Source organism: Octodon degus, unplaced genomic scaffold (assembly GCF_000260255.1).
Source record: "Octodon degus isolate 3935 unplaced genomic scaffold, OctDeg1.0 scaffold00280, whole genome shotgun sequence".
In the NCBI taxonomy this organism is placed as follows: Eukaryota; Metazoa; Chordata; class Mammalia; order Rodentia; family Octodontidae; genus Octodon; species Octodon degus.
The window spans coordinates 1,749,640-1,754,841 of record NW_004524856.1 but is presented as its reverse complement, the minus strand read 5'-3'; positions in this window follow the sequence as shown (position 1 = coordinate 1,754,841).

The following is a 5,202-nucleotide window of genomic DNA, read 5'->3' as shown; positions in this document are numbered from 1 at the left end:
AAAAAAAAAAAAAAAAAAAAGAAGGGGGCTGGGAGATGGCTCAGTAGAATAAGCACTTGCCTGGCAAACATAAGGGCCTGAGTTCAATCCCCAGTTCCAAAAAAAATCCTAATTATGGGAGACAAAATATGAAAACATGTTTACAAAATATTCTTGGAAAAAAGAACACAGAGTAGTATATAGATCAACTGCAATCATATAAAATTATGTGTGTTTGTGGACAAGGTCTAAACACTGATAAACAAAGATAAAAATGGTATGAGGGCAACAGGATTAGAAGTGGTTTTTTTCTTCAAAAGATTTTACTTGCTTTAGTCCTGTCTCTGTTTACAATTGAAGGAACTAAGAATTTAGTGACAGGAAAATCTCTATCTCTCTTGAGGAATGCTATGCTTCTTTTTTCCTGATAACAAGACATGTAATGTCTTGCATTTCCCTCTATACTTTGACAACCCAAGGTTAACTTCAGTATTGTCAGTCATTGTACATAAGATTTCTCTTCTTTTCCACACCTCTGATTTTCAGTGTCTGTAATCTTCTGATATGTGCACTCTTCTTTCGATGAAGTGCTTCAGATTCCTTGTAGAAAGAAGCAAAACATAAAGCAGACCCCTAGGTTTAAAAGTTACACACAGGCTGGGCATATAGCTCAGCAGCACAGTGCCTGCCTGGCAGGTGTGAGGTCGTAAATTCAAACACTGGCACCAAAAAAAGAAAAAAAAAGACTTGCAAAAATAAAGAAACAAGTAAATAAATAAATAAACCTTACACACAGTCAGGCAGAGAGTGGTGGCACACACCTGTAATCCCTGCACTCGGAAGGCTGAGGCAGGAGGTTCACTGTGAGTTCAAGACCAGCCTGGGCTACACAGTAAGATCTTGTCTCAAAAATAAATAAATAGATAAATAAATGAATGTTATACACAGTCACAGTAAATTGGGAAAATATGAAAAAGGAAAAGGAAAAAATATAACTACTATTAACACATTTTGGCATTTCTTCCTATCTTTTCTCAACATATCTTAACCGAGTTATGAGAACATGATATACAAACTATCATATCCAGTTGTTCTTTCCCCATAACTTTAAATTATAAGCACTTTTTTATATTAGAAATACTTTCTGGCTTTTTTTGCAGTGATGAGCTTTGAACCCAGGGGCCTCAAACCTGCCAATGCTCTACCACTGAGCCACTGAGCCATACCCCCAGACCCCTTTTATTTCCTGTTGTGGGGGTGTTGTTTAGCAAATTTCTCTGGGGAAACTCTTCAGTAAAGAAGTATGAGGGCTGGGGATGAATCTCAGTGGTAGAGTGCTTGGCAAGCATACATGAAGGCCTGGGTTTGATCCCCAACACTGGGGGAAAAAAAGGAGTCTGAAAAATATCATGCCACAAGGACTTTCAAAAGGTAGAAAGAAGGCCAGGGAGATGGCTCAGTGGAATAAGCACTTCCCTGGCAAGCGCAAGGGCCTCAGTTCAGTCCCCGGTTCCACCAAAAAAAAACAAGGTACAAAGAAAGCAATCCATTGGAAAGGTTAAACAAGAAGCGCAAAGGTCCCTCAAAACCCAAGGCATGGCCAGGTGTGGTGGTGCACACCTGTAATCACAGCCCTTGGAAGGCTGAGGCAGAAGGATTGGTGCAAGTTCAAGGCCAGCCTGGTCTACAAAGTGAGTTCAAGACCAGCCTGAACTCATAGCAGGATCCAAAGGGAAAAAAACTGGGGCATTAAGTATTATGGAAGTTGTTCATGCATAGGGCCAAGACTGAATTGGTACAAATGTGAGCTATAAGCTCAGCTGAAGGCCAAAGAAGCAATGTGGACTATTGTAGCCAGATTAGAAGCAGCATCGTAGAGCAAGATGCTCTGGAGAACGTCTAACACAATGGGCTCATTCTACAAATAAGGAAACCAAAACCAGAAAGGGAGAAGTGACTTGCACATGCTCTGGAGTCAGACTGCCTACATTTGTACCTCTCCCTACCATTTCGTGACTCTGGATCCTTTACCCTCAGTCTCATTTTTCTTTGTGAAGTGAAAATAGAGCATTTAGCGCATACATTTGTCGGGTAGATTAAATCCAAGAATTTGTATAAAGCACTTATCATGGCATCTAATAGAACCCAGTAAATGTTAGTTAATATTTGTGCAATTACAACAAAACAATGTAAAGAGCAAAAAAAATAGTATGATCAATATCTGTGTTCAACTAGTTAGTGACAGAGTAGTGACAAGTATTCAGATCTCACGACTCAATCTAGGGCTCTTTTCACTATATCAGGCTGACCTTTGGAGTTCAGAAAAGGCTGAAAATTGCTTCAAAGTTAGTAGTTATGTCCACTCAAATCTACTGAGGACTAAAATCTGAGGTGTTTGGTCTAGGGTGCACTTTTGAGAAATCAACTCACTAGCCTACTAGCCTGGTGCCTTGAAAATAGCAGGCTCTAAGGCCATATTCATTAAGACAAAACGATTTTTTTCACAAGACTAGAGAGTAAACCCAGGGCCTTCACTCCAAGCTACATTCCCAGCCCCCCTTTTTTGGTTTCTTTTTTTGAAAATTTGAGGCAGGGTTTTACTAAGCCATTAATTTGCCCAGGCTGGGTTCTAATTTGTGATGTCTTGCCTGGGTTCAAGGCTAACCTGGGCTACACAAGATGGACTCGTCTCAAAAAGAAGAAGAGTAGGACGAAGAGAAAAAGGAAAAGGAAGAGAAAGAGAAAAAAAGAAAGAGGGAGGCAAAGAAATGACTTTCTGGGAAAAGGACAAAGATATATGTGTTCTATACACATCTCTGACACTCAGGAATGGGTACAGATGATGCTTTCTGAGGCTTGGAAATTTCTCATTGGTATTGATTTTCAGCACTACATCTTTCCCTGTGGTTACTAGCAAAAAATCCCATAAAACCTCCAGATTCAGGCTTTGCTTTTCTCAGAGCTGGACAGGGTAACAAAGCAGTGAAAATGCCGGGCACAGTGGAACACACCTGTAACCCCAACACTCAGGAGGCTGAGGCAGGAGGATCACTGCGAGTTCCAGGCCAGCCTGGACTAAAAAGTGAACTCAAGGCCAGCCTGAATTACACAGTGAGACCCTGTTTCAAAAAGGAAAAAAAAGGGGGGCCTGCCCCATAGCTCAGTCCTTTAAGTGGCTGTTTGCGCAAAGTAGTCAGGCTCAGGTTGCTGTGGTTCGATCCCCACAACTCAAGTCAGGTATACATTCCCTGAAGGCATTTGGAGAAAAAAAAAAAAGGAAAAAGGAAAAAAAAAAGCAAAAAATAAAGAAGTGGAGAGGGCCAGGGAGATGGCTCAGTGGAATAAGTGCTTCCCTGGCAAGCACAAGGGCCTGAGTTCAATCCTTGGTTCCGCAAAAAAAAAAAAAAAAAAAAAAAAAAAAGTGGAGAAATGTCTATGTCAATTCAAATTAATAAATCCACTTGCGCTTGCCAGAGAAGCACTCAGGTAGAAGCATAGGTAGTGGCAATGAAGGAGGCAAGGGAACCAAACCTGTGATCCTCAAGACCAAAAGAAAAGTGATGAATCAGTAGCCATTGAGCATATAAACTCTGGGTTTTCAAATGGGAGAAGAACCTGTGCCTCCCATATCCTGCCATATCTGTTCATAGTATATGACAAGGGTGGTTTTCTAGGGACCTCCTATTAGCCCTCTTTCCTGGCCAGTGCCTCTTCTATTTTCCAAGGCTAGCTTGTTGACTCTGGTACTTGACCAAGGTATATTCTAACATTCCCATAGTAATGATGTGAGTTATTCTGAATTCACAAGCTTTAAAAGTCAGTGTTGCATCTTGTACAGCAATTAACCACTAAGAAGAATATATGCAGTGTATTATTTGTTGAAACTGTACTCTCGATTTGATTTGAAACTGTCTCATTGCTATATGTTTATCAATAAAACTTTGAAAAGAAAAAAAAATAAAATTTTTTTTTAAAAAAGTCAGTGTTGTGGGGGGGTTTGTTTGTTTGTTTGTTTTGTTGTTGTCCTTGTTTGTGGAACCAAGGATTGAACTCAGGCCATTGCGCCTGCCACGGAAGCACTTATTCCACTGAGCCATCTCCCCGGCCCCAAAAGTCAGTGTTTTTTGTCATCCAACTGATCCTTTTTCTCCTCCTTCTACAATATCTAATCCTATAGTATATGATCATTTTTATCTGTCCCGTGTTTCAAGATATACTTTCATCTTGTGAAAACTCAGCAACCATCTATTTGATGGCAAAGTCTAGTGGAGAAGATAGTACACTCTCATGAAATGAAAAGCCAGGTGAGCACAAAATTAAAGAATACTTCTACCTCAGGAATAACAAGCTATTAACTGTGCTGAATTAACCACTCAACCACGGTGAGCTCATTTCTTTAAAATTAGTCATTTAAATCTTGTGAAAATACAGTGATTTGTGAAGAGTTGAGCTTAAAGCATCTATAAATAATTCAGCCTTGTTAGGATGTGTCAACATAGGGGCAAAGCCATGCATTTGTATGCACGAGATGGGCGAGGCAGTGATCCTGGGGGACATCAGCAGGTTTTTGAGACTAGCAGTTGGCTGGTGGGATTCTCAGCCTGACTAACTGTATATGCTGGTGCCTGTGAGCCAGGAAGCTGCACTGAGGATGGCGATGTGTAATAGAGGCATCACACTTGGAGTGCCTGTCATATTTATGTACTTCTTGTCATGACATACCAATTATTGCCATACTGTCTCTCAAGTAAAGGGTTTTTTTTTTCTTTTATTTTGGCAGGACTGGGGATTGAACTCAGGCCCTTGTGCTTGCCAGGGAAGCGCTTATTCTATTGAGCCATCTCCCCAGCCCCAAGGGTTTTTTTTAAAGGGTAATAAATGAAAAAAAAAAAGACACAAGAATAAGAAAAAAAATGTCACAGGTCTGTCCTGTTACAATTCTGTATATGGTTAAGTTTCTAAATTTCTTTGTAAAAATAGGTAAATGCTTATTTCTAGGTTTTTTTTAATTATTTTTGCTTCATATTCTGTAAGGACTTAAAAGTTCAACATATCAATATTTGATGGAAAATACCTGTCCCATGATATGCCAAAGATGTTTGATATTTAAACAGATAGGGTAAACCAAACTGCATATATTGCAGGTTAATAATAAGCTTCTCTTCTGGAGGGTTAACAACCTAAGTTAGCAGATCAAAATTGGAAAAAAGGAAGGGCTGCAAG